The sequence below is a fragment of the Pezoporus flaviventris genome, unplaced genomic scaffold, assembly GCF_033815535.1.
Source record: "Pezoporus flaviventris isolate CSIRO_AGI_PZ_B2104156 unplaced genomic scaffold, CSIRO_AGI_Pfla_v1 ptg000021l, whole genome shotgun sequence".
Lineage (NCBI taxonomy): Eukaryota > Metazoa > Chordata > Aves > Psittaciformes > Psittacidae > Pezoporus > Pezoporus flaviventris.
Genome location: NW_026892569.1, coordinates 12,623,109 through 12,636,439, shown reverse-complemented (window position 1 = coordinate 12,636,439; position 13,331 = coordinate 12,623,109). Strand labels below are relative to the sequence as shown.

The window sequence follows — 13,331 nt, the reverse complement described above, 5'->3', positions numbered from 1 at the left end:
CTGGTTTGGAGGCTTCATGGGATTCTCTCTGCACTGGAAGAAGTTTCATAGAATCATAGAATCGTTAGGGTTGGAAAGGACCTTAAGATCATCCAGTTCCAACCCCCTGCCATGGGCAGGGACACCTCACACTAAACCATCTCACCCAAGGCCTCATCCAACCTGGCCTTGAACACTGCCAGGGATGGAGCATTCACAGCCTCCCTGGGCAACCTATTCCAGTGCCTCACCACCCTAACAGGAAAGGATTTCCTCCTTATATCCAATCTAAACTTCCCCTGTTTAAGTTTGAACCCATTACCCCTTGTCCTGTCACTCCAGTCCCTAATGAAGAGTCCCTCTCCAGCATCCCTATAGGCCCCCTTCAGATACTGGAAAGCTGCTATGAGGTCTCCACGCAGCCTTCTCTTCTCCAGGCTGAACAGCCCCAACTTTCTCAGCCTGTCTTCATACAGGAGGTGCTCCAGTCCCCTGATCATCCTCGTGGCCTCCTCTGGACTTGTTCCAACAGTTCCATGTCCTTTTTATGTTGAGGACACCAGAACTGCACACAATACTCCAGGTGAGGTCTCACAAGGGCAGAGTAGAGAGGGGCAGGATCACCTCCTTCGACCTGCTGGTCATGCTCCTTTTGATGCAGCCCAGTATGTAGTTTCATGTTGTGTCAAACAGGGTGGCACAGGCAGGATATCCACTTTTTAGAGTGACACCTGGAAGTGCTTGGATCAAGCACAGCCATGGGGCCCTTTATAGTGGGGAGATACCAGAAGATTTGGTGCCCTGTGTTTCCAGTTCTTTTTACCTGGCATCTTTCTTTTGCTCAGGCTTCCTAAAGGAATTGGCAATGATGTTGTAACATGAGGGTTTTTTTCTTATGCAGTTTTCCTGGGAACTTAGCAGTGACTGTTCTGACACAGGGGGTGTAAACGCATTTATGCCTGCAAAACACTGTGGAAATGCAGCTGGAGATTGTAACGGAGGTTAAAAGAATGTTATCCCTGTACTACTTGATTAAGTTTCGGTGGCTTTGGTTGAAGTATTTAGAATTGACTGAAATCACCTGCATTTCTTAGTGACAGATTTAAATGAGAGAATCACTAATCCAGCACTAAATTGTACTGCTTTGATCAAGGATTAAACTGAGCTGGAATTGGCTTTTGGGGCTACAGCTTTGAAATGAGCAGCCAGAGCAGCTCATTTCATGTTCCAAACACTTCTGTGTTTTGGAACAGCTGATTTTTAAAGTACATCCCCAAAAGACTGAGTAATAATAAATGACGCCTTGGCACTGTTGCTACCAGAATGGGCCCATCATGACTGGGCAGCAACCAAGGATGGGAGCCAATATAAATTATGCTAGTGAGTAATGAACTCTGCTGCATTTCCCATCTGTAAATGCTCAAAAAGTAACTAGCTATGTGTTGCATCAGAGGGGATGGTCAGGCCTGGTAAAAGCATTTGTTTTGGGGCACTAAAAATCCCCCCTAACTTTGTTTCAAAGAGGGAAAGGAAGACACAGTGAAGGAGTCTGCAGAGGGATGTGTGGAAGTGGCAGATACCCCAGCCCAGTAACTTGTCTGTCCTCTGATCCAGACATTTATGTGACCCTGTATCCCAAACCCATGTGCTCTGCCTGGCCCTGCAGCTGCATGCTTGTCAGGGGAGATACCCTTCTGCTCAGAGCTGATTGTAATTTCATTGTAAGGTGATGTGTTCAAGTCTCAGCGATGGTGCTGCTGTTACTTTTATGTAGTTTTAAGTTTGAACATCTTCATGGAAATAAAGATTAATTTCCCTGTACTCATTTGCTACTCTCTGCTTCATAACAGACCCCTTCCCCCAGGCTGGCACTTCTTAGGCAAGCTTTCCCACAACTCTCTGCTTTCTGCTGTATTTTCTTTTCCTTCCCCAGCTAATCCCCTCACTTCAGAGAGAAATTCTTGCTGTTTGTCCTCTTGGATTCCTGCTTTCCTTCTCTTGCGGAGCCCATGAGCTTTTCCTGGCATGGGGAGCATCCGCACTTAACCCAGCAGGCATTCATTTGGCTGGCTGGGGGCAGCCTGTGCTTCCCTGCCTGCCAGCATGGGTTTATACAGCTGCAGGGCTCCTCACTCCTCTTCAAAGTCCCTTGACCCTCTGCAGAAGGTGCTGTTAAAAACCCCAGGGAACAAATAGTCACTTGTCCAATGCAATAATTAAACTTCCTCAGTATTAGAGGGGTTTTCCATTGGAAAAACTGAACAATGTGCTGTACATATCATATAACAAATGTCTGTTTGAAGGGTGGCTGCCCCTGTGTTAGTGCCATGCATCCCATTTCTGTATGGCCATGCCTGATGTTCAGCTGAGCTCAAACTGGACCTGTGGTAGTTGATGGTTGGCTTCCCTGCTAACCCCCAGTTACTGCAGCAAATCAGCTGTATTTTATAAATAAGTAAACAGAGGGGATGGAGAGCCTAAATAATTAACCAGGTACATGTGTCGGCCTGAAAAGTAGCAAATAAGGCAATTTAAAGGTGCTTTCACTGTTTCTTCTGCTTTCTAAACCTGCGGCCCCAGGGGAGGGGATGCTCTGTAAGAGCTGGTGACACCAGGAGTTGCCTGAGCCACCAGCAGCAGATATTAAGGGGCTTGGACCCCACTGCTATAGCAGAAGCAAAAATATGGTTACTTGCTTTGAGATGCAGAAAACATGTTTATTTTTGTCCACTCTAATTCTTCCCATCGTGTGGTGCGATGGTGTTAGAGCAATAGAAGTCATTTTGCTGCTTCTTTGTCAAAAGCTGTCGCTTGGAACATGCTAAGCATCAAGATTTGTAAGAGAAAATGCATGTTCTGCTTTCCTTCTCCTTACCTCTGTGTTTTTCAACCTTTTAAGCTTCACTGAGTGATGTTGACTATTTTTTGGTTTAGGACTAGATGATTCCTTTTACATTTTGTTCATCTCTTGTTTGAATGAATGGCAGCTGAGAACCTAAGTAAGCAGAGGAAAAACACCCAACCCCCCCCAGAACTAACTAGAAGAATATGTTCAGAAACACTCTCAAATAGGATGAAACTTGCAATGAAAGGACCAATTTTGGCACAGCAGCTTTTACAGCAAGACCCAGACTTTCAAAGATAGCACATTTGTGTGTGTAGGCATCCTGACTTGTCCGTTAGGCAGAAGTTGCTATGTCCTGATGTTTGGTTTTATTTCCATGTTTTTGTTGTATGCAGTGTCACAGAAATCCATCCAAGGAATCAGGAACAAGTTCTTGTGCCACATTGCCTTGTTTGCTGTACAGCAGTATTGAGCTGTAAAGTATCCTGGCTCTTTCATGGGGGTTTCTGTCACCAAAAGATTTGCTTGATGCAGAAAACCCAGGAACGTTTTGGAAAACGAGGGAAAAAAGAGGAAAAACTGGATAAGCAGGTACCTAATCCATCCAGTGGTGTGGTGTCAAGTCTAGGGCACCGCAGTGAAGTGATGGAGTGAAAAGTCCTGTGTAACATCTGTTCCTGCAGGAGGCAGCAGTCGTCATTGCTGCATTTATCCTTCAGGTCTGGAGCAGCCAGTAAAACAAAGTAGTTTTTATTTAGCAGATGGGCAACCAGCACACAGAAGCCAGACTTCTCCCCAAAACTCAGCTACGGCACAGAGGTTGAGCCCATGGTCTCAGCAACCTAAGGCTGAGTGCAATACTATAGCACAGAAAGTTGTTTTCCCCGTTAAGGGCTTGAGATACTTTCCTCCTGGTTCCATTTCTTACATAAAGCTATGTGAGATTTTTGCCTACTTCTTCTAAGTCAGTGAATAATGCAAAGCAGCCTGGAAGCCAGCATTTCAAACGGGCAAGGAAATACCTTGATCTCCTATTCCCCTGCACCTGTAGAGCTTTTTATCTGTAGTATCTCTTCCCTTGTCGACGGGAGTCTGACTTTGTGTTACTCATGGGGATGCACTACATCACACTTCTTCAGTTCTTGTGGAACTGACTGGGGATCTGCAGTAGGTCTGTCTAGAGGCCAGTCTGCTCCTGTGTCCCAGGGCCATGGCGAGGAAATTCCAAGGGTTTTTGGCTCTATTAGCTTCTCGGTTGCTCTGCTCCCTCAGTGTGGCAGGAAATGCTTTAACTGGGGAAAATCAACCCAAATCTGACAGAATTGGAAGTCTAAAACCCATGGCAGCCCATGACCACGTCACCCCATGGGCACCACCAGTGGGTTTTGTGTGATGCTGTTCTCCCTCCTCGTGAAAGCCTTAAAACTCAGGGCTGCCACCAGGCTGTTCAGTGCCCCCAGGGTGACATCTGAAGCAACGAGGCAAAGTTAGAACCCTGCATCAGTCAACATGGTTTTTTTTCCCCCTTTTTCTGCTACAGCCATCTAATCCAAAAAATGAGGTGCTAGAAAGGCAGGAACTCAAGTTATCTACAGGCTGATGTTACCAGTGTGGGATGTTTTATATCCGTGCTGGCAGATCTAGGCTTTCTATCCTGTCTCAGTGTAAATACCTGGTAAGGAACTAGGTTTTTATTTCCTACTTTGATGGAATTACTTTGAATGTAATGGTATTATTAAATGGATTTATTAAATAACAAAATGTTTTAGCAGTGCGCTGCAGAAGAATAAAAGCACAAAAAATAATGTGAAGTGAGATTTCAGCATCTGGCACTGGAGCCCTGAGATGATAACAGGAGTACATATTAGCAAGGTATAAAGGTCTGTGTTTTAATTTATGTTCTTGTAATCTGGCCAAAAAGAGATGTTTTTATGAGTTACAGGTACAAACAGCCAAAGCAGCATTGGCACTTGCTATAGGCTAAAATTAGGGTCGTTTTTCAGTTAGTTCCAACACATCTGGTGGTCACCAGCTGCTCTCCTAACATAACTGTTAACTAATAACAAGAAGCGCTGCTTTAGCTTTTCCTCCCTGATCCATTATGCTGGCTAATTTAGAAGAAGCAATCCCTCACCCTGTGTCTGGACAGGATGTGGACAGCATCTCTTCATTCACCTTGGTTTCTCGTATGAGCTAGTTACATCCTGCCGTACTCAGGAGCAGGAAAATAGCACCATGCACCTCATGCTTGATTCCAAGTTCTCCGTTGTCTTACTTTAATAAGGCTGTATAAAATTCTTCTGTAAACGTGCTGTAGTGCACATTTGAGGCTCATTGATGCCGACGCGCTGGAGTTGGGGTTGTGTCCTTGCCCAGGCTGGCAGCCTCGTGCTGAACTTTTCTCCTCTTCTTGGTTTCACTCGGCTCCTGAGGGCTATTGTAACCTAGTTTTATGTGAGCCATTTCCTTTCCTCTCTCCTGCTCTTTTTACTTTACAGAGGAGAGCCGGATTCATCACACAAAGCCATGGAAATCACAGCAGCATGTAATGTGGGGCTTGCTAACTGATAGTGGGAGGGTGCAGGGGAAGGGTTGTGCTCTTTACCCAATCACCATTTACCAAGCCCGAAGACATCTTTCTGCAGTTCCTTTTTTCAGTCTGCTTCAGAAAACACAAAACCAAAAGGAAACTAACTGCCTTTTCAAAGATATGGTCTATCTTCACAACCAGCACGCCCCTTCTCATCCGAGTGCATTGGACTGTAAAGGAACAGTCATGAGAATATGTCTGAGGAGGAAACACTCTTTTTTTTTTGCACTGAGAAAACATGCCCCAGAAGAAAAATGAGTGCTTTGGATATTTGTCCAGAATCTTGAAGTTGTTTACTTCATGCCGTTGCTGTGACTGCTGCCTCAGATCAGCATCCATTGCACTGGGGCAGAACACCAAATAAAAGAATGAAGGTGATGAAAACCCAACACTTGCTGAGGTACTCGTGTGTGAGGATACTTTTCACAAGGTCCCTTAGCCTGAACATGAAATTACCAGAGGCTCATCCTGTCAGTGAGAATATATAGTCTTTTCTTTGCTCACTGGCGTGTCAAAAGAGGAAATAGAATTCTCTTTCACTCAAAGGCTTTACATATCATTCTTGGAGGTATTTTTTTGCCCATCTCTACTTGCTTGTCTCTTGTTTTACTTACATTATGTTTGCACATCTTTAAAAGTTTTGGGAAATTGGGAATGTAACTGATACATCTGGCAGTGAGGAGGACAGAGTCTTCTCTCCATCTAATTTCTTCCCAGGTCTATTGCAACCCATGTGAATGGTCCAAGAAATGGAGGTGGTTGGGAGCTTTTTAGTTTAAAGGGAGAATTAGAACCCAGTGATTTACAGGATCTTTAGTTTTGATGTACCTGCCATTAGAAGCTCTTTCCTGAATGGAAGATGAACTTTATAACCACAGTCGGGTTAAAGAGAAAGAGACATTTCCCTGAGCAATAGGCAGTGACTGGGTGGTTGGGACATTCATGTAAGCATAGAGATTCCAGCTCTGATCCCTGATGTGCCCAGTTTACTTCTGGAGATGGAACTGGCATCTCGGGTTATCAGCTATGATTTGTACAGCCTCTGTATCATCACAAAGGAAAATAATCAGTTTTTACACGACAAAAAATCCTTCCCCACTCAAATCTGCTGCCAGCGCAACAAGAGATGCGCATGGCGATATGAATCCAAGAACACAGGTTTCTCTTCCTGAAGTAATTCTTCCTCTGCCTGTGAGGGCTCCAAGGTTGAGCATTGGTTTATCCAATACCTGTTCATTGATCCCAGCTGGAAAATAAAGTCATGGCCAGATACCAGTCACTGTCTTCATATATTAACAACACCTATGGCCTTATATCCCAGAGATACCAGCAAGCTCTTTTATCTGACGAAATCATCCCAGATTGGTAAAGCAGGAATAATTCCTTTTGATTTCTATGATACGAAGCTGAACATAAAAAAAAAAAAGAGAAGTTTTCAGAAAGCAAGGAATTTAAATAGTAATAATACACTGTCTGCATTCCTCCTGTGGAGCAAGCATTGCTTCCCTGAGCAGTTAATTTCTTATGCATTTTCTTTCTTTGAGTCTATTCTTGTGTTTTCTGATGAGCTGCTTCCCTGCCCTGGCAAGAGCTATGGCTTACAGTTTTGTCTTCAAGCAATGATCATAATAATAGATATTAAAATGATTCAAGACATTTCGGTCCTAGAGCACCCACATTCCTTTGTACTAATCCTGTTTATACATTCATTTCTGGGAAGAAACTCCAAAGAAATCTATAGAGAGGATAAAACAGAGTGATTTGAGCAACAAAAAGCAATTTTAGCATCCCTCATGGGGTAAATTAAAATGATTTTAGTGTTTCTGATAGATTTTTCTTGGAAAACAGTCAAGAGCTGAGCTTTTGTTGTGTAAATTCAGGCTTTGTCTGTGTGTCTGTCTAGCTGCGGTGGTGTCATCTGGCACAGTGGAGTAGGCTGGTTGCAAGCAGCATAGGAGATGTGCTGATGGTTAAAACCTCAGTGGCCAGGTGCCCCTAAATTTGGGGAACCTCTGGGGTGAATTTAACCCTGCACAGCCCCTGACCCTGCAGCACATACATGTTGCTGCTGGTAAATGCAGATGGATTGGCTGCAGTCTTGGGCTCATTCTTGCTGTAATCCATATGGACATAGCAAACAGAGCTTGGTGCTTTTCCCACTTCTAGGTGTCAGATGAGGTTCAACCCAAGCATGAATATCAGCAGCTTTTAAAAGCTGATGTGAATTTGTGTCACGGTTCAAGGACCATGGATTCAAGGATTCTCTGACTTCATTGGCCTGGGATTTGCTCCGAGACTTATTTTGTTTAGGGGCTTCTTTACAAACCCTGGATTGGCCACCCGTAATCTGTCTTGAGCCTTTTGAAGCCCTGAAGTATTGAGCTAGGTCTAAGTTAAGGTTGTCCCCTTAGTGCTGTCTTTTCCCCAGAAGGAGCTGTAAAATCCTGTTGGAGCTGAAGGTCTGACCAACTCGTGTGGGTCAGAGCCTGAATTCTTTGTGGTTACTCCTTTGAGGCCCATTTCAGGTCCATGCTCAGTGACTCCTCACCACAAGGAATGTGAATTAGAGCCATGGTGCCTGGATGGAACCCAGCATGACCAGTCTGAGTAGCGGGTCAGCGTGATGGACCAGTTTAAGAACCTCCATCACTGGCTTTAGCCATGTTCTTGGGAGATGTTGGGAGTTACCAAAACCCCCCTTCATCTGCCACTTCTACTGTAGCTTGGGGTAACATGATATTTCCATTTTCCAACAGCTACACTACTTTTTTCCCCTGCATGTAAGCATCAAATGCTGTTTGCTGAATATTTCACTCGTTCTTATTTGGACTGAAGGTTTCTGTTACCACTGGCCCTTAGGGGACTGATTTAGCTGCACTGAACCAGTTTTGGTGTTCAATTCCGTTTTTTCAAAGAGCTGCATTTCCACATCAGTTCAACCCTTTGTATGCTGGCATCTTCCACGCTTCTAGCTCAATGAATGTATGAAAAAGCTATTTCTTTTGTCTATCCTCACACATATATATGCCTCTGCTATCTAAATGGTGGGGGGACATGAAAGTCATGCTGAGAAGTGGGGGAGATTTTGATGTAAGTGATGTACCGCCAAGGGATACAGCCTCATTCCAACCGAGTGAGGTTTTAAGCACAGAAATGCAAAATATGCAGCCCATGTATCATTAAAGTGTTGCAGCAAAACCTCTCCCAGCCATCAAGTGCCTGAGTAAATCTGAACTGCTGACTTGTGTCTCAGCTCTCTGCCCCAACCTGCGCTATGGTAGCTGCAATTGCAGACGCATCCTGCAGCATCCTATTGTTTGTAGGGTTCTTGTCCCAGGTCAATTGTCACCCTTTTGGTGTCTTGTGGCTTTTGTGCCTTGAGGGGAAGCCTGCAAAATTCACTTTGCTCTTTCCAAGTGTTAGTAAGAGATGCAGGCAGAGGAGGTAATCTCAGTCTGGTGTGGTTTTCTGATAAAATACACAGGATTAAAGATAATATGGGGGTGTTTTGGTACCCATAGTATTCTGAAATAATTGTTGAAGATGGAAATGCAATACGTGTGAGTGTTATTTTTAGGTTATGATTTTCCTTAATTTAACTGAAGCTTGTGGTGTTGATGTCATGGTAGAGGATAGAGGGCTAAGGGTGTTATTACAAGGAATTTTCAGGCTTCAGCACATGGATCTTTTCATGAGGCTCATGCTCTGCAATCACACAGATGCTTTAGAGGAGCCCATCTCATTGGCTTGTATCATCTTTCCCTACTTAGCTGCATAGGCATCAGCCTATTCAGACTCTACAGGATAAAGACACCAGAGCCAAATTAGACTCCTGGAGAGGATCTCTGAAGGTGGTGTGTGCATGTGTCCTGCACTGAGTGTGTGAATACCCCTAAATCCTTCTGGGCTATTAAACAGGATCCTTATTTCCCTTCAGATTGTAGCATCTCAGTGACGGATTGCAGAGCTCTGCCTATCAGTTCAGCCTCTCAAAGCCCTGTTCATGTGTTTCCTTTCCCATCTTGTGCACAGGCTGTTATCCCTGTCAGCTCCAGTTTACTGGATGCTGCTGCTCAATTCTGCACAGTCAGACTCTGCTATTTAGGGAGGGCACTGAAGCAGCATTACTTATTTGCTTTTCCCATTCCATATGGATGATCCCCCTTCCCTTAAAGTGACAAATAGTGGCTTTTGTGGGGTGACACATGCAGAAGCCCCCTGCCTGCATACTTGGGCTTGAAGTGACCACCTAAAGCCCAGGACACCTTGCTCTCCCAGTTCTCCCATGTTCAAAACACGGCTTTGAACTGGTCCCATGCTTGGTGGCAAAGGAGATGTCAAGTTTATCCCCAGCACAAACCCAAGTCACGATGGGCTGGGATCCATTGGTTTATTTGTGGCATATCCTCTTGGCTTTGGTAGTCAAGTTATTAAAATGAAGCTCATCAGCACACCAAAGAGGGTTGGGGCGGGGGGGGGAAGCTTTGCATCTTTCATGCGGTTTGATCCTGCTCAGCTTGTTAACACTCCATTGCTTTTGTGATTAATTATTTAGTCTTCTCCCCTGGTACTGGGGTATAATAGCACAACCCCCATTTCTGCTGAGGCTCACAGTTCTTTGCTTTTCCCTGCAAGCCCTTTGCACCACCTCAAAGCACAGAGCATCATGTTTTTGTGATCACCTGGGCATAGCTTCTTCAGCTGTTTAATCTTTGGGGGTGTTGCTTCTTACCTGGATTCTCTGAAGCTATGTGTGCAAAGAAGTTTTCTGCACCCAGTGCTCAGACACCCTCCTGCACGTAGCAGGGGCTTATGCCCATGGTGAGGCAGATGTGGGGTGACCGCTAAGCTTGCTGCTCTGGTTAGGTGCTAGAGGACTGGTGCAGGATGAATTTGTATGTAGTGGTGATTGTACTGGGGTTGTGGTTTGAATTGGGTGAGCTGAGTGCTTGCAACACTGTCCTCCAGGGCATCAGCACCTATGGACCACCTGCAACCAGTGGCTCAGGGAGGACTGGTAGGTCCTTCCAGCTCTGGAAGGCACCTTCCTCTCTCCCTGAGCATCCTCAGCTGTGCTTCCTGCTTGAAGCCCTAACTGTTGGCTTGGGCAGGCCTGAGGTCTGAATAATTAGCAAGGTATTAACTGTGTTTTCTTTATGACACCGTCTCCCCCATTCCTCTGATGCTTGCGTCCTTCTCCTTTCATCTCTTGCCTCTGGTGCAGGCGCCCTGCACAGCGTGGGACCGTGGGAGGCTCTGCCAAGGGGTAGGCAGGCACATACCACTGCAGCAGGGTTAGGAGCCACTGCTCGTGTCCCAGCCCTGCAGATGTGACCTAGAGAGTCCAAGCCTGTCCTTCACCCTGCTGCAAGCTCCCTGTCTGCTGCTGGATGAGCCACACTTTCATCTTGTCCAACTTCCCTCCTCCCCACCAAGGGTGTTGGGAAAGCTGATTACTTTATGCTTAGGAAGCTGATGAAGCATTAGCCTGGGTTTCTGTGTTTTATATGGGTCCATAAATTAAACGGAAACTTACAGTGATGAGGAAAGGAGCCAAGGAAAGCAATTATTTGTCAGGAAGACATAATGACTGATGGTTTTTCTACATGTTAATTGAAAGTGCTAGAAGTTTTAGTGAAATAACACCTGAAGGCAGCTGGTACCGAGTATACAGACCAGAGTACAACAGGCTGCATCGCTCGCTGTTTAGGAAGCTCAGTAGTAACCTAAAGGTGTTAATCAAATCACATCTTTAAGACTTTGAGCCAGATGACAGAGCCACAAAGCTTCAATCCTCTGAGCATCCCCATGTCTGTGTTTTTAATGCTCAGGTCCCCGCCTGTAAACCAGTTTACTCTCTCAAAGTATTGTCTGTGCATCATAAAGCTTTGAACATGATCCAAGATCTCAAACACCTCCCAAGTGGGCAACAATGGATCCCTGTGAGCAAGGGCTGCCCACTGCAGTGTGATGGGGTCTGAGGGCCTCCGCATCCCTGGGGCCACATTCAGCTTATGGAAATGACGTCTTGTTTGCGATTGGAGAATCACAGCGTGTGCCTCCTGCGTCCATTAATAGCACATAAATAACCTGCTTGGGTCAGAGATGCTGAGGGTAATATGTAAGCTGGAAAGAATCCAGAGCAGAGGCTGGATTCGCTGCCTTGCTGGTTAGATCATGGTAAAAATGAAATTCAAGCCCCATTTCTTTTTCAGACTCGACCATGTCTTCAAATCATATTGGGCCACACCAGAAGTGCAGGTACACCAGGTACAGTTACGTCACAATAAAACAGCCTTTTAAGATCCCAATATCATAACCATGAAGCCATATTGGTCGTATTATTTAATAATAGTTACGATTTCAAAGACTGGGTCTTAATATATAATCTTCACCTTCCACCATTGCTTAGTCTACTTAAGGCTTGTGGAATTATTCATGTTACAGGGAAAGGAGCACACATAATAACTTGTGGGATTCAGATTGTCTCTAAGAATATATTTACCTTCCCATTTTTCAAGACATTCCGCTCCCAAAAGTTCTGTAATAAAAGAGTGTATGAAGTAAGGAAGTGTAAAATACACATTATATAGAACTTCTTGGTAAAGCTCTGCTGACAAAATCATTAAATCTTCCAATTACTATCTAAATAAATATTTTATTGTATTTTAATGTGGTTTATTATATTCTGCAGTCTCCTGAGCCACCTTGATGTCATACATGAAAGAATTATTACGTAGAGCCTTTGCAGTATGAAAATGAATGCTTAAATGCTTGGAGACTTATAAAAGTTTCAGCAGGTTTTCTGAGACTAGTGAGGAGGTTTCATAAACAGTGATTTCCCCCCTCTCAAACATTGCAGGTCAATGGAGTGTACAAGAGGAGATGTTAACAAAACCTGTGCTCTCTTAATAAGAGACTGGAGTGTTTGGAGGGCAACACACGCAACGCTTACGCTGCGGCACTCTCTAATAACATCTCCAGACACTGCAATAGCATTAAAGCATGACAAGATTGTATAATAACTCTATTAATCACTTTCCCAGTAACATAAAGAGAGCACGTTATAGCAACTGGATAAACCCTGTCACCTTTCGGTGCCTTGGGAGGTTTGGGGCAGTTATTGCGGAGGGACACCATCTGTTGGTTTAGTCTCTGAACTCATTTTAAGTGCTTTGTGGGGCGGTGCATGTTGTGTGTTTTGCTTCTGAGAGAAAACTGGGAGCAGGATGTGCACATGTGCCTGTCCCACCTGCCTGCCAGGAGAGGCTTTGGGAAGGGGATCAAGCCGGTTTAATGCAAAAGCACTATTAAATGTGCTCCGCCAGCTTCCCTCCTGAGCTGATCTTGAGTCACCTCTTGCATTATTCATGTGTATTCCCCCCCCAGCTTTGTGACCTGGGGGCTGGGGTAGGAGTGCCTGTGCACTCGGTTTATGGTTATGCATCAATTCCCTCTCCATCCCAGGGTCAGGTCTCCTGAGCCCTGGGCACGGGTGTTGGTAGCCACCCACCAGGGAGCGGCTCTGTGTTGTGTACAGGAATGGGGAATGGCTTCAAAGTCCCCAGTGGCCAAACATTCATCATGGGATAATGCTGCAGGCGGTCTGTGCATGGATACCTGCTGCCCATTAAGCACACAATGGGGAAATTGTGGGTTCTTTTCCCCCTTGTGTAAATTTGCACATCTAATGAATACTTGGGTAGAGACACGTAAAATTGGGTTGGATGGAGAGGTTCCTAAAAGGATACTACTTAACCTCTGCTACCCACTCTTTCCAAGGCTTCTTGGTAGCCAGGAGGCATCTCAGAAGAAGATAATTAGGCTTGTGCTATTTCAACCTCCTCTGATCCCTAAGAAAGAGTTAATTACAGTCTTTTCCCTCTTGCTCAAAGGTGGCTGGGTATTATTATCAGA

The 13,331-nt window shown here is 44.9% G+C and overlaps 1 protein-coding gene across 3 annotated transcripts in view; it reads left to right on the top strand.

The window, feature by feature from the left end:
- GRIP2 (glutamate receptor interacting protein 2) overlaps positions 1-13,331 on the top strand; it is a 240,581-nt gene that overhangs the window by 126,009 nt on the left and 101,241 nt on the right. The gene's annotated exons all lie outside the window — the stretch shown is intronic.